The 23,896-nt window shown below is 38.7% G+C and overlaps 1 long non-coding RNA gene across 3 annotated transcripts in view; it reads left to right on the plus strand.

Annotated features, from left to right (window-relative positions):
• LOC144318838 (uncharacterized) overlaps nucleotides 1–23,896 on the plus strand; it is a 107,810-nt gene that overhangs the window by 81,157 nt on the left and 2,757 nt on the right. For 2 of the 3 annotated variants that reach the window (XR_013384820.1, XR_013384821.1), the window contains exons 4-5: nucleotides 13,041–13,113; nucleotides 16,986–17,104. This is a non-coding gene — a long non-coding RNA (uncharacterized LOC144318838). The remainder of the gene's footprint in view (nucleotides 1–13,040; nucleotides 13,114–16,985; nucleotides 17,105–23,896) is intronic. The other variant, XR_013384823.1, reaches the window with a different exon arrangement.

The following is a 23,896-nucleotide window of genomic DNA, read 5'->3' on the forward strand; positions in this document are numbered from 1 at the left end:
GTGTTTTGATAGGGATTGCATTAAATCTGTAGATTGCTTTGGGTAATATCTATTTTAACACTATTTGTTTTTCTAATCCATGAGCATGGAGTATCTTTTCATTTGTTTGTGTCATCTCCAGTTTCATTCATCAGTGTTTTGTAGTTTTCAGAGTATAAGTCCTTCACCTCTTTGATTTTTATTCATAGGTATCTTATTGTTTTTCATGATTGTAAATGGGATTGTGTTCTTAGTTTCTCTTTCTGATACTTATTATTTGTGTGTAAAAATGCAATGGAGTTCTGTATATTGATTTTTTATGCTGCAACCTTACTGAATTCATTTATCAGTTCTAGCAGTTTCTGGTGGCGTCTTTTGGGTTTTCTACATGTCAACTTCAAGTAGTGAGAGTTTTACTTCTTTCTTAACAATTTGGATGCCTTTTATTTCTTTTTGTTGTCTGATTGCTATGGATACGACTTCCAGTACTATGTTGAATAAAAGTGGTGAGAGTGGACATTCCTTATTCCTGATCCTTAGGAAAAGCTCTGTTTTTCCCCATTGAGTATAATGTTAGGTGTGGGTTTTTCATAAATGACCTTTATTATGTTGAGATATGATTCCTTTAAACCTACTTTGTTGAGAGATTTTATCATGCATGATGTTGTACTTTGTCAAATGCGTTTTCTGCATTTATTGAAATGATATTTTGGTTTTTATCCTTTCTCTAATTGATGTGATATGTCACATTGATTGTGAATGTTGAACCACCCTTGCATCAGTAAGGGGACATGCTTTAGCAGTTAATAAGGAAGAATTCTCCCAAAAGGTGGTATTTAAGCTAAAACCTAAAACATGAACCAGCTGGAAAAGGGAGAGGAGAAACGGGAGTATTTCAGACAGAAGTATCAATGGGTGAGCCAGGCAGGAAAAACTTTGATGAAACAAAGAAACTGGGCCATATGAAGAAAAGCAATATACAGGAATGACTAAAGAAATGAGGATGCTTGAAAGGTAAAATGCTTTACTTCATCTTCTAAAGGTACTGAATTTGGCCCTGAGAAGAATGCATGTATTACTCAAAGAAGCCAAACAGTTGCTTGGATGGAAAAATAATTATTTATAATCCTATCTTCTTGTCACTTGGAGGGTTCCTAGAGGCTGAGTATGATGGTACTCTTGCAAACTTTAAGATCCACTGGTTGAATGTGACTTCAAACATCTTGTATACCAAAACCCAAATAAGAGAAGACTATCCACTGCATTTTGCTGGAAGAACTTGTATAAATAGTTCAATGTGATTTTTATTCCTCAATGGTCATAAGGATTTTTCTGGCACTCAAAGAGTTACATACCCATTCATCTGTCAACTGAAATAGAAATATTTACTCTAGAGAGTGCTCACAGGAACATGTCTAAGTAAATGCGAATAAGACAAGTGAAAAATGGCTCAGTCCTACATACCTTCAGCATTCTAGGAAGCATGTGTACATTTTAAAACTGCTTGCTTGGGCAGCCGGGGTGGCCCAGCAGTTTAGTGCTGCCTTCAGCCTAGGGAGTGATCCGGGGGACCCAGGATCAAGTCCCATGTCAGGATCTCTGCATGGAGCCTGCTTCTCCCTCTGCCTGTGTCTCTGCCTCTGTGTGTGTGTGTGTGTGTGTGTGTGTGTGTGTCTCATGAATAAATAAATAAAAGATTTAAAAAAATAAAATAAAACTGATTGCTTTTCTAATTCTCTGTATATCGTATTGATGGCATTTTTAAAAATTTTACTGATTTCCTTGATGAAGAGTTTAGCAAATGCAGGACTGAATCTTAATTGCTGAACACTTTGATTGCTTCTAATTGCCTTTTGTCTCTTTATGTGTCTCAGTTTAATACCACAGAAAGCTTTTGAATCATTAACACTGGAAACATAAGCCCACCACTTTATCACACAATAAGTAAATCATAGGCATCCAGACTAGCCAGCAGATCTGACCTGGAAGTGTCTTTTCTAAGGTTCAGCTGGGAGATTTGTCTGTCTTCAGCTGCTTAAATCATTTGTCATCTTAGTGGAAATTTTCAGGATGCCCTCACAGCTATAAATTTCCAGCCTGGTATGGAAATTCATTGCTCCACCCACATCTGAACATTCTAGATATGAAAGAAGCTTTAAGTTATATTCACTGTCTAAAACAGCAAGGGAATCTTAAAGTCCTCTTATTGCAAACCTCTTCTCCTTCTTCCCCGACCCAGCGGAAATAATGGTTGTAATGCAAAGGTAGCCTTAAAATAACATACTGAAAGTCACGGTTAGCTCTTAGCTTAAGAATATACTCCAGAATTAGAACTGGATTCAAATCCAGACTCCCCACTTTTAGTTGTATGCCCTAGGGAAAGTTGTTTACTCTCTCTGAGACTCAGATTCTTCATCCAAAGAATGGAAGGAATACTCTATCCTAAATGGCTGTTATAAGAGTCAAACAAGATAATATCCATAAATCATATAGCCTAGTTCTTGGCACACAATAAGAGCTCATGAAACTTATCAATGGATTGTTACCCAAGCCAGTTAACTTACAGCCAAGGGAACTCATCTATCTCTGAAATATCTAACAGGCCACACATTTGTCCAACATCTCAGGGAATGAATGGCTGGTGTAGAACAGGAGAGTTGGATGCTCTTGGTTTTCATACCAGAGTTCATTCTGCTCTAAATGCTCCAGTACTTTGCTGGTTCTTCAAGTGATAGGTGCAGAATTATTCCTCCTGAAAAAAAAAAAAGAATTATTCTTCCTGCTTTCTTATTTTTCTGATCACTTACAGTTTTGGTTACAGCTTGCTATCACGTGAATCTTGGGCTAACCAAAATACTCATCTGAAGAAAAATATGAAAACAACACAAAATAATTAGAAGGTGAAAAACCTAATTGGAAAAGAAAGTTTTTTGAGAATATGGTACAACATAGTTAGAAGAAAGACATATGCAAAAATATTGTAGCATAATGGCTTTGTTTTGAATAATGATACTTTTCTTTTTAATTCGCCAAAGGCATTTTTCTAAGAAAAATGATTCTTGATGCAGAGTCTAATATATGGTCTTTATATATGCATGTAAGTTTACATTACCAAAAATATTTTTAAGAATTTTTGCCCCCTAAATGGTTCAGCTAAACAAGAAGAATTTGCAGAGGGGAAGGAGGAGAGAGAGACCTAGTGCTGTTTTTTCCCCTGTGACAGGAGGGATTTTACCAAGAAATAGAAGATAGATGCCACCTTGTTCCAGCTGCCAAAAGGACTTGCAATGAAGTCCAGAGCAGAAGAGGGAAGTGAGTATATGATTCTTGCTGATAACCAAAACAATAAATTGAGAGTCGAGGAGAATATTTCCTCTCTTGTACTAGTTCAGCATTGTTTCAGCCTTATTTTCTTGGGTCTCCAGACTCACCCCTGGCTTGGGAGGGTGTAGTCCATGACCTCTTGCAGCCTGTGGGCCCCAGTGAAGCTTACTGGAAATGTGACAGCAGTAATAGTACTTCTGTGGTTCCTTGGATCATATGAAATAAGGTTGCTTTTATTCTTATTTACATAAGCAAAATGTGCTAGTAACTATAAATAATACAAATAACATGAAATGTTAGAGTGAAAAAAAACAAGTCCTCTTCACGACAGCACTTGGTATCTTGCTTTTTTTCACATGACCATATGTCTTGGAACTCACACATAGTAAATATAAATCTACTCATTTTTTTCAATCATCTTATAGTATTCTACAATATAAATGCACAAAATTTATTTAACCATTCCCTAATTGAGGCAAATTTCTGCCCTTTTCCAGTTGCTCTCTATTATAAATAAAGCTGCAATGACTGTGTACGTTTGAATATGAATGAATATTTCAAAAGAATAGATTCTTAGAAATTGAATTCAGAATTCCAAGGATGTGCTTATTTTAAATTTTAATATTTCTAAATTTCCATCTAAAAATTTTGTATCAATGTACCCTAATACAGACTGTATGCGAATCACCCATTTCCACCTGGTAATACAAGTGTCAACCTGTTCTTAACAATCTGATTGGTTATAAAGTGTAGCTCATTGCTTATTTTGCATTTCCTTTATTACTTTGGGAATAAGTAAGTCTTTAAATTTTGTCATTCTTTTTTTGTGTGTGAACTGCTTCTTTATTTCTTTTAACCAATTTTACATTTTATTCTTTTCGGTAAAAGAATAAAATAAGTAGGAGATTTTAATAGATTTTGTATATTACATTTTGTTTTATATATTTTGCAAAGATTTGAAGTGGGACCTTTTATTTGTGGGTCTTTTGCCATACACATCTTTCAGTTTGTTTAAAGTAAGACCTTTTTATTAATGGCTCCCAGAATTTGTGTCTTTCTTAGAAAGGCCTTCATTACCTTCTCCCCCAACATTATAAAAACTGATGTGCTAAAATTTACTATAGTTCCTTCTTGATTTGTTTTTTAATTTTTTAAATAAATTTATTTTTTATTGGTGTTCAATTTGTCAACATATAGAATAACACCCAGTGCTCATCCTGTCAAGTGCCCACCTCAGTGCCAATCACCCAGTCACCCCCAACCCCCGCCCACCTCCCCTTCCACCACCCCTAGTTCGTTTCCCAGAGTTAGGAGTCTTTCATGTTCTGTCTCCAAACATTATATGGTCTCATTATTTTGGGGAATATAAAAAATAGTGAAAGGGAATAAAGGAGAAATGAGAAAAAATGAGTGGGAAATATCAGGAAGGGAGATTTGTTTTTTTTTAATTAGTGTTTAGAATTTAGTCCATTTGGGCTTTATATGTATGATGTGATACTGGCATCCAAATTAAGTCTTTTTCAGGTTTTCCAACTCTCAATGTATTTTTTGTTTTTTTTTTATTATACTTTTTTTTAAAGATTTTATTTATTTATTTATTTATTCATGAGAGACACACACAGAGAGAGAGAGGCAGAGACACAGGCAGAGGGAGAAGCAGTCTTCATGCAGGGAGCCCGATGCGGGACTCGATCCTGGGTCTCCAGGGTCATGTCCTGGGCTGAAGGCAGGCGCAAACCACTGAACCACTCAGGGATCCCCTCTCAATGTAGTTTTTGAATAGTCTGCCCTTTTTGCTCTGATTTAAAATGCATGTTCCTTTGTTTTTGAATTGTCTTTTTCAGTTCAATTTGTCCATGTCTTTATTCTGAACCACTACAACATTGTTTTACATAAACTTAGTGTATTTTTGATAACTGAAAAGTCCTTTTTTGTTCTTTTTTGTTTCAAGTTTTATTGCTTGTTCTTGTGCATTTTCTCTTCCACATGAACTCTAAAATCAGCTTATCAAGTTCAATAAATCTCCTGTTGGGATTTTTATTAGTATCGCATTGAATTTATGGATTAATTTGGAAAGCTGACATCTTTATAATATTGACTCTTTCATCCAGAAACATGTATAGCTTTCCATCCATCGGGTCTTCTTTTATATCTTCCATAAAATTTTATAGTTTTCTTCGTGGACCTTGCATTGTTCTTGGCGTATTCCTAGGGGATTGTTTTTAAAGCTTATGCTGCCGTTGGGAATGGGCTCTTTAGATTTTGGTTTTCTGCGGAAAATGAAAAGACAGCAGGCACTGAGAGAAGAGGAAGGAGAAGAAAAATAGAAATTAGAAAAGTAAGATGAGATGATGAACAAGGAAGAGAGAGAAGAGAAATTTGGTGGTGCTTTGAGTACCTATCACATGACATGCCCTGTGATGGAGGCATTCGTGAGCACCATCTCCCACACTCTTCCCTCCAGGTGTCTCATCTGAAAAACTGAAGCTTAAAAAGGTCAGCAAGGAAGCATGGAACAGGAAATGAAAAGAGACCAGTTTTGGAGTGAGATCTGGGAACCGCTCCCAGATTCCAATCTCACCAGCTGTGTGATTTTGCTCCAGTTACCTAATTACATTTCTCATTTGGAAAACTTAAATAATATCTACTCAGGTGATTGTGATGATTAATTGGAATAATGGATCTGAGGTGTCTGCTCATTAGATGCTGCTCTTGGTAAGTGTCAGTTCCCACCCATGAACCCATCTCTTCTTGCCCCTCTCCCTGCCCCTGGCTTTTCTGCCATGGCAAGGAGTCCCAAGATAGCAAGGAGCCTTCAGGTTAATATGCATCATGATTTTTATTCCCTGAGTCCATAACACCCAGGAACACATACCTAACATTCTTAAGAAACATTGTAGGGGAAACTGTCATTAGATACTGTGATTTGAGTCTGGGAAAAAAAAAAAAATCACATAAGCCTAAAAAAAACCCACCCATTTTTACAAAAAGAGGCATTGTTGAAATGTGAATCCATATTCAAGCCTAAATCTCCAGTGAGAAACACCCTTTATTTCTACCCAGACAATAGTTCCTTGTCCTGAGACAATGCTGTCTACATAGCCCTGAAAAGCATCAAATCCCCATAGTGATGGCAATGGTTTTTCTTAGGGACACTGGAAACAGTGTCTGGAGGAACCAGAATACCTGACCCAGGGCTTTGGCCATTGAAAGGAGACTCATTCCCAGCCTGAACAGCATGAAAAACAGAACTGGCCCCTATGTCCTGGCTATGTCTTATATTTGCTGTAGGGCTCTGATCATCTGGAGAAGCTGTACTTATGAGATGTGAGTCTGAAGTCAAGAGAGGTAAATGAGACATATTGAAATGTTATTTTCTAGACAGCTTTGTTCCCAACACATTACTCCTACTCATCAAGAAAGTGTCTGACTTGGCCTGGATGGAAATCCTTTGCTCTGAGCCTTATTTCCCTCATCTGAAGAATGGGGTTAATAACAAGGATCTCAAAAGATTGCTGTGAGGATTAAGTCACACAAATATAAAATTGTGCCCAGTGAAAATCCAAAGTATTCTTTCATCATATAGGAGACTCCATTTGTAGCCGGGGAATGTTTTCAGTGGTTCTGCATTTCACTATTCAGGGTGAAATTTGATTTCTGCAATAAAGCCAAAGGTCATATGATTCTGGGACTAGTAAATAATGTGTGGAATTATACTGAGCAACTGTATTTTTTACTTTTTTTAAGGGATGATCTCTTTTAAATACTGAAACTAGTTTCTGTATGTGACCTGTAAATTGACCTCAACCAGATCTATACTCAAATTATATCCAGAAGCCAATCACTTCTGACCATCTCCTATGCTACTGCTTGTTCAGATCGAAGCCATTGTTATCTTTCTCCAGAATTATTGCGAGTAGTGTCCTCCTAAATGGTTTCCCTACTTCCTGACTATTTCCTTAAAAATATTTTGAGCCGTGACAGTATCATTGGAATAACTGTGTTGTCTCTCTAGAGGAATGTTTTGGCCATCATTAGATATTCACTTAATCAACAAATATTTATGGAGCCCCTACCATATGCCAGCATTGTTCCAGGTTCCGATGATAGAGCAATGAACACAACACACACGGATGCCTGCCTCATAGAGCATATATTTTTTAGTGCAATGACTATTTAACAAATAAACAAGTACAGCATACCCTATGCCAGAAGGGTAATAGGCATTGTGGAGAAAAATAATGCAGAGCAAGATGGGGAAAGGAGCACAGGGTTGAGAGTGGAAAGTAGGGTTATTATTTTAAATATAGTGGCCAGAAAAAGTCCCTCTAATGAGCTGACATTTGAACAGAGACTGGAAGAAGAGGAGGGAGAGGGCCACATGGTTATGGAGAGCATAATGGAGAGAAGGGAATGGAGAGGGTATTCCAGGCAGAGGAAACAGCAGCTACAAAGGCCCTGACCTGAGGTGAAGTAAAGAGGCCAGACTAGCTTGGCACAGTGAATAGAGGGAGAATACAGAGACGGTTACACATATGGTGGGGATGGGAAAGGGGTAACAATGATCACTGCAAGCCATCATGAGGGCTCAGGTTCCTACTCAAGTGAGTTGGAAAGCCACCTGAGGATTGTGAGGGGAGAGCTGCCCATGATCTGATTTACATTAGCAAAGGATCATTCTGGCTAACCACTTCTGTAGAGCAATGGTTCTCAAACTTGAGTATGTATCAGTCACCTCAGAGGGCTTGTTACAACACAGCTGCTGCATCTATCCTCAGAGTTTCTGATTGAGTAGGTCTGTTGTGATGCAGGAGTATTTGCATTTCTAGCAAGTTCCCAGGTGATGTCAATGCTGCTGGTCTGGGACCACAAGGTGAGGACACTGGTAAACAGAATAGTTTGTAGGAGAGGGAATAGTTGAGGCAGGGGAGCCAGCTGGGAGGCTATTTGGAATAATCCAGAAAAAAGATGATGATGGCTTCAGCTCAACTAGGTGGTAGCAGAAGAGTAGTGAGGAGAGATTAGATTCTGGATAGAATTTGAATATAGATCCAATGGGATTTGCTGAAGCATTGAATGTGGAGCACTATGAAAGAAAGAAATGAGTCCAGGTTTAGATTAAGCAACTATATGAATGGAATTACTATTTACTGAGATGTCAAAGACTTGGGTGGGATGGGATCATATTAGGAGTTTAGTTTAGGGAGTATTACATTTGATATGCCTATTGGGGATCCAAGTGGAAATGTCAGTCAAGCCTTTCTTTTATGAGTCTAGAATTCAGGAGGGAATTCTGAGCTGGAGGTAGAAAGGCAGGAGTCAGCAGCACATAGATCGCTTCGTGAAACCTAGCTGACATCATCACTGGAGAGAATGAAGGTACATAAGAAGTATGATGCCTGACGCTGTGGAGTCAGCCCTAGGATCAGAAGTCAGGATGAGGGGAGGGACCAGAAATGAGACTGAGAAGTGATCAGGTTGGTGAGAGGAGAACCCGGAGAGTGTGGGGGCCTGGATGTTAAGGGAAGCAAGTATTTCAATACATTCAGGTACATTTGCTATGAAACCACCTTGTTATAAGTTACCACCAGGCATCCTCTGTGAAGGAGGAGATACTGCTTACCATGGAATATGCCAAATTTTGAAGTGGTTCCTTATAGATAAATTATCCCCACAGGAAGAGACACATAACTTGATTGAAATTTCATGCACACAAGCAGACACACACACACAGTCTTGAGCTGATTTTATTGTTGCAACCAAAAAAAAACAAAACAAAACAAAAAAACAAAAACCCGTTGACACAATTTAATCATTGACATAGACTGAAATCTTTCATCTTCAAGCATTCTGTCTAGCTGACTCTTGTCTTTGAAGCAAATTGTCCAATTTTGAGAGTTGGGAGTTGTATATGTGATCAGACTGCTAGGAATTTGTGTGAATAAATGGATACATGTTTCAGAAAGCACAGAGTTTTTTTTTTCTCTTGCCCCCCGGCTTTATTTTCTGGTATTGAGTCTTGGAAGTCTCTGTGTTTTTGATATAAACTGCAGGTACCTCAGTTCCCTGAAGTACTTACTACAAGAAGCTGTCACTTTGCTTCTCTGTGAGAATTACAGAGAAACTCTGGCAATTCAGGATGGCACTGATCAGAAGCATTGGTTGCATCTGTTATCAAGGTATAGCTGATGGCAAGAGAGCCTTACTCAGTAACCTTAATAAAAATTCATTTTTCAGACTTTTTGTGAGTTGCAACTCATCTTTAAACCTGAATAGTATAGGGACGCCTGGGTGGCTCAGTGGTTGAGCATCTGCCTTCGGCCCAGGGCGTGATCCTGGAGTCCCGGGATCGAGTCCCACATCAGGCTTCCTGCATGGAGCCTGCTTCTCCCTCTGTCTGAATCTCTGCCTCTCTGTGTCTTTCATGAATAAATAAAATCTTTAAACAAATAATAAATAAACCTGAATAGTATATAAAAAATGTACTCCACAGACTGTATATTGCTTCTCATTGTAAGAAAAAATACTACTTGTCACTCAGCATTATGCTTCCCAAATAAATTGGGTAAGAATACAATGCCCAGCGCTGTGGGTGGTACAAGTGGTGAAGAGATAAATGATATGCACAACACATTGCTATGTGTTACCTCTATGCGTTACACAGTACCCTCTAAGGGGGACTGTGGGTGCTTGTACTCAACACTCCTCCTCATAAGAGATACCCAAACAGACTGCATGGAGCTATATAGTCTGCTTCTCCCTAAGGAGAAAACAATTGTTTATTATTCAGGTTTACTTATCAAAAGGCATGTTGAAATACTTAGGACTAGGTATGTAACTTTTTCATGTCTTATTCGTTTAACAGATATTTTTATTAAATATCAGGCACTGACCTATGCATCTGAGATATATGTGTAAATAAAACATATAAAAAACCCTGCTTCCTTGGAGCTTACATTCTGGTGGGAAGAGAAAAAATAAAGGCAAAATAAATAGTTAAGTTATATAATATGTTGCAAAACTATAATGCTATGGGGAAAATGGAGCATGATAAGAAGTTTGGAAATGCAGGGAGGAAAACAGGTTGCAATTTTTAATAGAGGAGTCAGGGTAGGTCTCATGGAGAGGGTGACATTTGAGTGAAGATTTGCAGGAGGTAAAGTAGTTTGCCAAGTGGATTTCTGAAGCAAGAATGTTTCAGGTAGATAAAAGAGCCAGGCAAAAGCCTTAGGGCAGAATCAAGCCAGAAATGTGTAAAGAATAATATGGGGTCTGGTGTGTCTGACAGGAGATGAGGTCAGAGAGGAGATGGAGCCTTACTTGTAGAGGGCCCCATTGGCCATTCTAAGGACTTTGGCATTTTCTTTGAGTGAAATGAGAAGCCCTTGGAGGATTTTAGGCAGAAAATTGATGTGATCTGAATTACATATTAGGAAGATCATTCTGGTTTCTTTGTTGGAAAGTTTCTTAAAAGGCAAGTTTGAGAACAAGAAGATCAAATAGGACGCTATAGCAATAATCCAGATGAGAGATGATGACTGAAACCAGAGTGTTGTCTGTAGGAATGGAATGATGTGGCCAACAGTGATCCCAAGGTTTTGTATAAATAACTGGAGGGATGGAGTTGTCAACTGAAATGGAAAAAACCTCTGATAGAATAGGTTTGTGGTAGAAACTGAGAACATTTTCAGACATGTTAAATTTGAGATGTCTAAGGCATCCACGTGAAGATGTCAAGTAGACCACTGCATGTATGAGTCTAAACTTTAAAAGAGAGGTGGATCACAAGATTAAAATGCAAGAGTCATTGTCATATCAATAAAGGAGTTCATTATGAAAGTTGGTACCTATACAACTCAATACCAAAATCCAAATAATCCAATTAAAAATTGGACAGAGGGGCAGCCCGGGTGGCTCAGCAGTTTAGCACCACCTTCGGCCCAGGGCTTGATCCTGGAGTCCCGGGATCAAAAATCCCACGTCAGGCTCCCTGCATGGAGCTTGCTTCTCTCTCTGCCTGTGTCTCTGCCTCTCTCTCTCTGTGTCTCTCATGAATAAATAAATAATCTTAAAAAAAAACTGGACAGAAGACCTGACTAATCTTTTTTTCCAAAGAAGACATACAGATGACCAATAGACACATGAAAAGATGCTCAACATCACTAATCACCAAGGAAATGCAAATCAAAACTATGATGAGATATTACCTCACATCTGTCAGAATGGCTAAAATAAAAAACACAAGAAATAACAAGTATTGGTGAAGATATGGAGAAAAAGAAACTCTTGTGCACTGTCAGTGAGAATGCAAACTGGTGCAGCCACTATGGAAAACAGTATGGAGGCTCCTAAAAAAATTAAAAATAGACTTACCATATGATTCAGTACTTCCACCACTGGGCATTTGCTCAAAGAAAACAAAAACACTTATTGGAAAAGATATATGCACCCCTATATTTATTGCAGCATTATTTACAATAGCCAAGATATGGAAGCAACCTAAGTCTGTCATCTATCCACTTATAGAGGAATGGATGAAGAAGATGTGGTATCTACATATGCAATGGAATATTACTCAGCCATAAAAAGAATAAAATTTTGCCATGTACAGCAACATAGTTGGACCTAGAGGTTGGACCTAATGCTAAGAGAAATAAGTCAGTCAGAGAAAGATAAATACCATATGATCTCACTCGTATGTAGAATTTAAGAAAGAATGAATGAACAAAGAAAGAAAAAGACAAAAAAACAGACTCTTAAGTACAGGGAACAAATTGGTGGTTGCCAGAGGGCAGGTGAGTAGGGGGACGGGTGAAATAGATAAAGGGGATTAAGAGCACACTTGTCATGTGACGAGCGCTGAGCAATATATAGAATTGTTGAATGCTTGTACGCCTGAAACTAATGTAACACTGTATGTTAATTATACTTCAATTTGACAAAACTTAGTACAGGGAAGGAAGAAAAACAAGGACTGATCCCTGGGGTACTCCAAAATTAGAAGGTCTTGGAGAAGAGGGGGCGACTAACACGAACACTGAGAAAGAATTGCCAATGAGCTAGGAGGCAAATGAAAAAAGGTATGATGTCCTGGAAGCCAAGCAAAGAAAATATCTTGAGGAAGAGAGAGTGATCAGCTATGCCCCTGGGTTTACAGGTGAATTTCCTCCCCTGAAACAGGAAAGTAATTATAGTTCCTGCCTCAAAGGTTCATATCCGATAATTTAGGTGAATGCTCAATCACACTGCTGCATGCCAATGAGGGTTCAAACATACTACCTATTTATTCCTAATACCTCAGAAAAACCACTTCTCATTAAGAAGCTGTTCACTGTTCACTGTGCAAGATAACCCCTAGGGGGTGCCCAAAGCCTTCCTTTCTTTCCCCGTAATGCTCTTCTCACAAGAGACCTCAAATTTAGATGCAGGACAAAATGGATCCAATGACAACCGAATCCTCTATGGTAAAGGTAGAAAAATGCAATGCAGAGGATGTCAGACTTCAATGAGGGTAAGAATTGCCCAAAGAGCTTGTTAAAATGGAAATCTACAGCAGGCCCAGCCACCAAAGATTCTAATTACATACTTTATTTGCCAGGGGATCTGAGAATCTACGTATTCCCATTCCAGGTGATTCCAGTGTCTGTCTTCCCATACTAGCACATATTTGCTTCCTCTGTTCTTTTTAGGACCTTAGAAAATTTTTGCTTCTCTTTTTTCCCTTCTCTTCCATGCAGACAATGAAGTGAGCCAACCCTGGGACTTCTAGACGGGAAAGTCCTACCTAGCAGGACAGAAAGCATGCCTGGGGTGAGTGGCTTGGCTGAGCTTTTAGTCTGTCCACATCAGAGGACACAGTATGGGGTCTTTCAGTCCTCATCTGGCCCCCAGGTCTCTTTGTTTTTGTCATTTTAATACCATTTACATTTATGTCCAATGTTTACAACTCAGGCGATTTCACATACAAACCCAGGCTTCCTGCTTCTGTAGGACAATAAGAAGATTTGAAATTTGGCCCTGCATCCGACATAGCAGAGTTGCTTCCCACAGGTGGCCATGGGCTCTATAAATTGCCACTATCCCATTCCTTCTTTACTTATCCTCCAAAATAAAAGCCAACTGTTCATGACCATTTGTCATCATAATTACACTTATATTTTCCTCAATGAACTATTTCCTTGGAAAATAAAGCTATAACAAGAGGGTTTAGCGTTTCGAAAATAAATTTTCTTATACCAGCCCCTTTCTTTCATATTATTTGTCTGGCTTCTCTAGGCACTTAAGCTTGCTATCTCTGGCCTAGCTATATTCAGAGGTGAAAAAGTTGTCCTTATATTAAAAAATAATCTGGCATACTATTCAGCAATAAAAAGGAGTGAATTACTAACATGCACAATAAAATGAATGAATTTCAAAAATTCGTTGGGATGCCTGGGTGGTTAAGCCTCCAACTCTTGGTTTTGGCTCAGGTCATAATCTCAGGGTGGTAGGATCGAGCCCACATCCGTCTCTGTGCTCAGCATGGAGTTGGCTTGGAGTTTCTCTCTCCCTCTTCCTCTGCCCCTTCCCCTGCACACTCACTCACTCTTTCTCAAATAAACAGAGAAATCATTTTAAAAATTAAGAGAAGTCAGACAAAAAAAGTATAATAATGTATATTTCCAATTACATGAAATTCTAGAAAAGGCAAGACTAATGTTTAGTAACAAAGCAGAACAGTGGTTCCCTAGGGTAGAGATTGGCTGCAAAGGACATGTTTTGGGATGATGAAAATGCTCTATATCTCAAATATAGTGGTGCTTATACATGGGAATACACATTTGTTAAAACTCATCCAATTGTACATTTTAAATGAATGCATTTTATTGTATGAAAATTTTATCTCACAAAGTTACTTTTTTAAAGTTACCAAATGGAGTTGCACCAGGAAAGAGATGGAATAAAGTAGGCCCTTGCCCAGAGTTCCTTTTTGTGTTGTGTATCACTGTCAACCACAGTTGATGGCAAGACAGAATTCAGAGTTTCAAGATTCATAAGCATCAAGGCCAATATTTAAATCTCCTAGACATAGAGATAATATTTGGCACAGGGCAGCAGATTTAGAAGACACTGCAGATGTGGGCAGCATTTCTTAGAGCACTTTACACGGAGTTGCATATGGAGAGAGGCTCAGGGCTGCCCCAGGGAGAGGACCTAGGAAGCTAGACAAAGCGTTGGCAGGAATTCAGTGTCTTGTCGTCCTCCCCGCCTTTCCCCTCTTCCTACCCCTTCTTCACTACACTCACTCAGGAATCTCAACTACAGAAGTACTCTTCATATCTGGGGGGGTCTGAGAACACTACTTCAGCCTGGAAAATACTACTTTATAAGGCAATAGTTCTTAAAATTTTGCAAAGAGAGAACATTCCATGTGGTGGGAGTGGAATCTGGGGTTGGCAGCCCTAGTCATTCTCCTCTAGAGACAGAGCAGGCTCACCTCAAAATACACAGAGTGTTGGTATGTAGGCTGTTGGTTTGATTGTACCTGGCACTGGTGGCAAACATCCCTTTTTATCTTGTGCTTCTTAGGATTGTGGATAAAGCATTTAGGATATGCAAGATGGTGAATCTTTATGGCTGGATTGCCCTACTTTATAAGAACCCAACAGAACCGTCAGTAAATTGGGAACTGACGTACAGTTACTTGAGGGTGGAAACATGCTATGGGTACCCCACCCATCTTCTCTTGTCCTTACGGCTGCCTGATTTCACCTGCAGCACCGACATTTCTTTGCCTAAGGTTTTCCAAAGTGGCTGTGCCACTGTGCATTTCCAGCCCTAGGATCTGAGATTCCATTTGCCCCTCATCCCTGCCACCCTGCCAGCACTTGGAGTTGTCAGGGTCTTTTTTTTTTTTTTTTTTTTTTTTAAAGCTATTCTGTTAGGTGTAGTGTTGTCTCATCATGGTTTTAATTTGCATTTCTCTAATGACTAATGACATTGGGCATCTTTCATGTGGCTTCTTGGCTCTACATGTATTTCCTTTAGGGAAGTATCTGTTCAAATCTTTCCTCATTAAAAAAAAAAATTCAGGGGGCACCTGGGTGGCTTAGTGGCTGAGCATCTGCCTTTGGCTCCGTGACCCTGAGGTCCTGGGATGAGTCCTGAATCAGGCTCTCTGCTCAGCAGGGAGCCTGCTTCTCCCTATCCCTCTCCCTCTGCCATTCTCCCTGCTTGTGCTCTCTGGCTTTCTCTAGCCCCCTGTCAAATAAATAAAATCTTTAAAAAAAATTCAGTTGTTCATTTTCTTATTGTTAAATTTCAATAATTCTTCATATATTCTGGATACAATTAAAAAATTTTTTTATTGGAGTTCAATTTGTCAACATATAGCATAACACCCAGTGCTCATCCCGCCAAGTGCCCCCCTCAGTGCCCATCACCCAGTCACCCCACTCCTCCACCCACCTCCCTTTCCACTATCCCTTGTTCGTTTCCCAGAGTTAGGTGTCTCTCATGTTTTGTCACCCTCACTGATATTTTCACTCATTTTCTCTCCTTTCCTTTTATTCCCTTTCATTAATTTTTATATTCTCCAAATGAATGAGACCATATAATGTTTGTCCTTCTCCAATTGACTTATTTCACTCAGCATAATACCCTCCAATTCCATCCACGTGGAAGCAAATGGTATTTGTTGTTTCTAATGGCTGAGTAATATTCCATTGTATACATAGACCACATCTTCTTTATCCATTCATCTTTTGGTGGACACCGAGGCTCCTTCCACAGTTTGGCTATTGTGGACATTGCTGCTATAAACATTGGGGTGCAGGTGTTTCGGCATTTCAACGCATCTGTATCTTTGGGATAAATCCCCAGCAGTGCAATTGCTGGGTCTGGATACAATTTTTTGCCAAATAAGTGATTTTCAAGTATTTTCTCCCAGTCTGTGGCTTGTCCTTTCATGCTTTTAGCAGGGTCTTTCCAAGAGCAACAGTTTCGTATTTTTATGAAGTCCAATTTATCAATTTTATTTCTTTTATGGCTTGTGCTTTAGATGTCCCATCTAAGACCTATTTGCTTAACCCAAGGTCACAAACTTGAATCCATGCCTAAATGTTTGTGATTCATTTTAAGTTAATTTTTCTACAAGATATCTGAAATAAATCAAGATTCATTCATTTACATTTAAATGCTTCTTATCATTTTTTGATAATAAACTTCAGATAAAATCCTTTTCAATTATTACATCACTTGTTTTTCCTTTCTTTGTTTCCCAGGCATAGCCAACATTAAAGTTCTTGTGGGGATCCTTCTGATCCAGCTTTTACACATTTGGTTATATATCTTTAAATATGATATTGTATTTATTTGTTTTAGTTTTTAAAAACTTTATTTGAGAGAGAGAGAGAGAGAGAGAGCATGAGAGAGAGAGCATGAGCGGGGGGAGGGGCAGAGGGAGAGGGAGAGAGAGAATCCCCAAGCTGACTCACTACTGATCACAGAGCCCACTGTGGGGCTTGATCCCAGGACCTCAAGATCATGACCTGAGCCAAAATCAAGAGTCAGCCTCTTAACCAACTGAGCCACCCAGGTGTCCCAGTATTGTGTTTATTTTAACATGTTTTTGAAATGTAGCTATCTTGATACATGTAGATACAGTTTATTCTTTTCAACTGCCTTGTAATATTGCCCCACAGGAGTGCACCACCTTTTACATATCCATCTCTTTATTGAAGGACATTGCAGTGGAATCCATCTTTTCACTGGTACAAATACTGCTACAATGGCCATCCTTGCATGTATCCTTTGTGCCCAGGTAAGAGTATCTCTAGGTACATAACAGAAATGCAATTTCTAGGTTAGAATGTGTTTTGTTACTAAAATGGCTGAATTTGCTGAGCTGATTGACAATCACACAGCACAGTATGATTTATAATCCCACAGCTTCACCAAATCACAAGTGTCTATTACCAATTGTGCCAGAAACTATTACCAATGTGCCAAATATGAAATTGTTTCCTTAAAAAAAATTTGCATTCACCTGATTACTTGTAAAGTCAAGTATCCTTTCATTTATTTTTATGTTTTATTTATTTATTGAAGCATGAATGACGGGCTCATTTCAGGTGTACAACACAGTGATTCAACAACTCTATAGGTATGCTCAGCACAAGGGTAGCTGCCATCTGTAAGCTTCCTTTACAATGTTTATTGATAATTTCTTCATTGACCTTTTCTCTACATCTCCTCTTCACATGAATTTTAAGTTTTGATAAAGATATTTATCAATATTTTCTATGTAGAACATTTTGCGTATCTTTAAGAAATCGTTTTCTAGTCTGAGCTCATAAAGATATTTTTCTATATTTTCTCAATTTTTGGCCATATCTTGTTTCTTGGTTGAGTATTTTCCCCACAAATCAAGCCTATTCAGATCAAACTTTCAGACAAAGAAATGCACAACTCATAAGCTTATATTTGATCAGTTTTGACAAATACACTCATGTGATCCATACCTCAGTCAAAATATAGAACATGTTCATGACTATAAACTTCCCTTGTATCACCTCCCAGTCACTTCATATCCCTTCCCTGAAGCTACCATTGTTCTGATTTTTTTTTTCCTACCATAGATTAGACTTGCCTGTTCTAGAAGTTCATATGAATGAAAGCATACAAGATATACTCTTTTGGGTCTGGTCTAGCTTTTTCCATTCAGCACAATCATTATGAGATTTATTCATGTTGTTGTATTAGAAGTCCCTCCACTGTTACTGTTGAGTAGTTCCATTGCATGGGCGTACCACCATTTGCCCTGCTGGTGGACATTTGGGCTGATTTCATTTGGGGGCTATGATGAATGCATTTGATGTGAACATTCCCATATAAGGCTTTTTGTGGACGTGGTCTCTCTCTTTCCTCAAATAGTTATGTAGGAGTGACATTGCTGGGTAGCCATTTGAGTTTTAAGTTGACAGGTGATGGTCACTGGACAGCTGGCATAGTGATTGATATACTTGGTGAATAGAAACCATGAAGCTTTTCTGTTTTTCTTCTCTTTGATTTTCTCTGCCTGTTCCTTACCAGCCTCACTCCCTTCCAATCCCATCAAGGTCAACAGCTTTAAAAGTAATGTGATTCTTGGTTATGAGACATTTATTGGAGTCTGAGAACACTACTTCAGCCTGGAAAATACTACTTTATAAGGCAATAGTTCTTAAAATTTTGCAGAGAGGAAAATTCTGAGAAGCCCTAGTATATAAAAATACTTTTCAAAATGAAGCTGCTTTAGCTATGTGGTGACACCTCTCTGCTTATGCCCATTGTCTCCATCCTTACTGACTAAGCAACTCCCTAATTTCTATAGCATGTTTTGAAAAATTTCGGTCTAAGGAAACTGATACTTAGAAAGTGGCCAATCATCTTGTCTTGTCTAAATTGTATGGATATGGGTGTAAGTCTGTGATATATATTTTTTAAAGATTTATTTATTTATTTGAGAGAGAGAGTGACATGTGCACAAGTGAGCGAGAGGAGGGGCAGAGAGGAAGAATCTCAAGCAGATTCCAAGCTGAGCGTGGAGCCCAACAGGGGGGCTGGATCTCATGACCCTGAGATCATGACCTGAGCTGAAATCAAGAGTCAGATGCTTAACTGACTGAGCCACCCAGGTGGCTCATGGCTGTGATATTTTATGTGTTCTGTTAATGAATTCATAGTACACCTGAGAGACTTTAAATTAGAATTCTCTAAATTAGGAGATCTTGGAGAGCCACTTGATTTTAATGGAAGAATGCCTCACTATAGCTGTTAAAAGAAGAGAATTGGGCACCTAAGTGGGATCCCTCTGGCTTTTTTAGTGATATAAAGGGATTGAATTGATAATGAGGGGCGTGTGTGTGTGTGTGTGTGTGTGTGTGTGTGTGTGAGAGAGAGAGAGAGAGAGAGAGAGCTATCTTAATACTATAACATCACATTTTAAAAGTATAATAAGTTTTCATCTAAATGTTGCTGTAAAATCTAACCAGGTACCTAGTTTCTTGCCTTTTTTTTTTTTTTTTGGTAGCAGTAGACTGGAAAGAGACTAGGGGAGCTTCCTTTGTCTAGTGCATAATGTGGCTTAAAGGGAGGTTGTGTCCCATTTTAGAAAATTCTGCAGCTCCATGAAAGTGTCATTCACATATGGACATATGGCCTCAGCTGTCCATGTCCTTGGTCACAAGCAAATAAGAGGACTGGTGATGTGGATTAGAAAGCTATTCTCTCACGTTCTGCTGGTATTCCTTTGTGGGGGTGGGAGGGTGGGGAGGGGAGGTGGCAATCATGTCAACTCTGGCTGGTCTATAGTGCAGCTGGGTTAATCCAGGAAAGATGGACATGGAGGGGAATGCTGACCTCACATGCAAACCCCTGGGGAACACTCAAATCTCTGTGCCTTCCCTCAGCACTTCCCCATCCTCCCTAAAGAGAAACCTCAGGTATAGGTCGTGGACAAAATGGACACCATGGATAAATTTAAGCTACTGTACTAAGGAGCAAAGTTCTGACGGGAGGAGGAAAGGGACTATAAATAAAATAGAAGTGAGACAAAAACACGTGTGGGCCTCTTTGGGAGTGTTTCATGTTTTGTCTCCCTTTCTCTGAACTCATAAACTTACCTTTCTTCTGCTTGAAAGGACTTGTATCCATCATTTGAAGGCAACGTAGACATCAGAGTTGTGCCTACAAGCAATTAAGGACTTCTAGGCCAGGAAAAAGTCCTGTGGCTCATGCAAAGTCCAGCCTGGCTTGAGAATCCATAAGGACAGAGGAGCACAGAGAGCTGTGGTCACAACAAGCACTGGTGTTCCAGATCCTGCCTTTGCTCCCACTTGGTTCCAGTTCAACACAGTTTCTGACCCTTGACTGGAGTTTCCTTTTTTTGTCTTATTTTTTGTTTCCACCCTTGGCATTTGCTCACTTACCTCAATTTCCCTGACTTGCCCCTCTGTATTCTCTAATGACCTGAGTTCGGGCTCACACTTCTTGTTCAACCCTTTCCTTGTAAATTCAGGAAGCTTCTTTAATTCTAATTTGTTCTTCTATCCCAGACCCCAAATGCTGGCATGAATGCACCTGAATGGATGCCTTCCATGGCCAAGTAACTCTTCTTGATATGGGTACCAACATCAAGGGACTGAAAATTCAGTGCTTATTTTGAAAAATAAGCACTGTTTTTGTCTTTAGAGGATTATAATAATATGGAGACAAAATAGATTGAGTATGACATTAGCAAAATTATGTAAAGCATCATTATTATTCTGGTTAAGTCGAAATCAGTTAGCTAATCCTAGGGTTATCTAAATGTATTTATTGCCTTGGAATAAAATATCTAAAATTACTTACATATTTAAGTAAATTTGCATGGTGATATTTGTTAGAAAGAATTTGATCTGTAATTCAAACACATTGAAAAGGGTTAGCTGTACAACAGAAAGGATTATTTGAGAATATTTTTCAGAAAGAGCTCATTCTCAGGTTTGGATTTAAGTCAGGGAAGAATGTAAGTCAGCATTCAATTATTAATTCAATGAAGAGATAGAGATAAATATCACTTATGATTATTATTGTGGGATCAGAAAATTTATTGGATTCACCTAGTCCTTAGATAAATCCCACAGCCCTTACAATAGAATTCAGTAATATTACATGACAGAATTTGTCAAAATGAGGTTTGAAAATAGGTTTCCCTCCTTCCCCTAAGAACATTGGAACTCCTGAGATGGTCTATAATGATTACTGAAGTACAATAAGATGACAAAAAACTAAATTTGCCTGTTATTTTTAAGGTGCTACCTAGCAAGTTATAGACACACATCCCACATACACACTTAAAGTAAACTAAATTAATATGTATTCTGAATTTTTGATAAAATGTCTTCTAATGGCTTTTGGTGGGGGCCCAGCTAAAAATGATAACTAACTCCAAATATGATATTTATGATGTGAGATATTCGCTCCCAGCACTCTACCAGAAGATCAGAGAGTTGAATCACAGCCTCATGTTCAGCTCCTTGTTTTTCAGGTCAGAAGAACTCCAGTAACTCATCAACCGGGTTCTGAACGGCTCATACCAGAGTATCTCTGAAAATCTTTTCACCATTCAGTTTTTGCTCAAAAAGACTTCTAATGGTTCAAGTTCAGCTTGAGAAGGGACACAATGGGGCAGCCCGGGTGGCTCAGTGGTTTAGCGCTACCTTCAGCCCAGGGCCTGATCCTGGAGACCTAGGATTGAGTCCCATGTCAGGCTTGCCGCATGGAGCCTGCTTCTCCCTCTGTCTGTGTCTCTCATGAATAAATAAAATCTTAAAAAAAAAAAAAGGGACACAATGACCATCTGGACTGGTTTTCATTTCAAATCTCCATTTGATTTCATCCTTTTCTTTAGAATTCTGCGGGGTCTTTGTTATCTCACCAAATAAACTTTAAGCTGTAGAGCAAACACTGGGTTTCAAGTGTCATAAAAGATAAATCAAGTGCTTGAAACCAGAGCAATCAATAATTTTTTTTTTTCAAACACACAATAGAAAAAAAAGAGCATGCTTGTTTCTCTCTCCCATGCAATTTTTTTTTTCACCAATCAGCTTTTTGGTCTGTTTCACTATTCATAGAAATTTGCTTATCAACTTTGATTCTAGTTAGAACAATCCGTCTAATCTTTGTAGATCTGCAGTGTCAACCGCCCCTATTTTTCTGACAGCTCAAACAGAACATAAAAGATACTAGCATGTGCTATCTAATTTCCTGATCTTTCTCATTCTGACATCCTGTAATAATTGCAAAATCATAGTTACATACCAGTCTGGTGATGCTATTTATTGCTTTTCAGTTTATTGCCTTGGTAGTACAAAAAGTGTTCCCTTGACCCCCAAATGTATTTTTGCACAAAGTAGTCACAGGACTGTAGAATTTTAGAGTAAGATAAGGTCTTTCAAAGAGCATCCAGACCAATACCTTCATTTCACAAATGTGAAAAATGAAGAACAGAAAGTGCGGATGACTAGTGCAAAGTCTTCCGGCTTTCTTTAAAATATCCTTTATTTGAATTACAAGAGTTATTAGCATCTTCTAAACATACCCTAGCTCACTCCTAAGTCTCAGTTTTCCTTCCTCCCTTCCCTACCTCAAACATTTAATACATCATCAGGCCTTATCCATTTTACCTATTGAGATCTCTCAAATTTGCCTCTTCTCTCCATTTCCAACAGTACTACCATATTTTAGGTCATCACTGCTTTGGGGCTAAAGTCCAAACTGCTTAGCTTGGTAAGAGCCCTTTTATAGACTTAACCTTGTGATCTTTTTGCCTTTTTTGTCTTCAATGGCTTCTTTCATCCTCTGACCAAATAAATGATAAGATATTTGCAGTTCTATGAATAGACTATGTTCTTTCTCATTTCTAGTTCCTTGCACTTATTTCCTTAACATACATCTGCTTCTTCCTCCCTTCACTCATGTCCATTTACCTGACTAGGATGTATTCACCCATTAGATCCTCACTAAGTTAGCCCTGCCCCTCAGCCCATTTTGAGTCAAGGCCCTTTTATGTATTCTTACCATACCCATATTTCCAGAGTAGTCTTTTGCTCTCCTATTATTCAGAATGCTGTATTGTAATGGTCAGGTAGCTTATTAGGCTCTGTGTTAAGAGATCTGTGTTAAGGTTCCTTGAGGACAAAGTTTGGTATGTTGTAAGTTGTTACATCTTCAGAACATAACCTAGTACCCAGAAAAAAAAAATGGGTACTCACTAAAGAATAATTATAGCAGCAATGATAATAGCTATTTTTTATTGTTTTTAATAGTTATATATTTTTTAAGATTTTATTTATTTATTCATGAGAGACGCAGAGTGAGAGAGAGAGGCAGAGACACAGGCAGAAGGAAAAGCAGGCTCCATGCAAGGAGCCTGACGCAGGACTCGATCCTGGGACTCTAGGATCACGCCCTGGGCCAAAGGCAGCACTAAACCACTGAGCCACCAGGGCTGCCCGCTATTTTTTATTGTTATTGGATTTTTGCATTAGACATTGTGATAAATTTGTTCTTTGCATGATCAGTACTCCTGTGATGATTAATTTTATATGTCAATTTGGCTAGGCTACAACATCCAGATATTTGGTTAAACATGTCTGGGTGTTGCTGTGAAAGTATTTTTTAGATAAGATTAACACTTTAATCATTAGATTGAGTTAAGCAGATTACCAGCTATAGTGTTGGTGGGCCTCATCCAATCATTTGAAGGCCTTAAGAAAAATTAGACTGATGTTCCTCAGAAAGACAGAATTCTGTCAGCAGACTGCCATTGGCCTCAAGCTGCAGCATTACCTCTCTTCTAGGTCTTGGTATCTGGCCTTCCTTGCAGATTTTGGACTTGCCAGCCACTGCTCTACAGGCATGTAAGCCAGTTCCTTAAAATCTCTCCCTGCCCCTACACACACACACACACACACACACACACACACACACACACACGTCCTACTGGTTCTATTTCTCTGGAGAATATTAACCCACCCTTTTGATGAAAGTAATACTATTTTCATTTAGAAATGAGGAAACATGACCACAA

The sequence above is a fragment of the Canis aureus genome, chromosome 1, assembly GCF_053574225.1.
Source record: "Canis aureus isolate CA01 chromosome 1, VMU_Caureus_v.1.0, whole genome shotgun sequence".
In the NCBI taxonomy this organism is placed as follows: domain Eukaryota; kingdom Metazoa; phylum Chordata; class Mammalia; order Carnivora; family Canidae; genus Canis; species Canis aureus.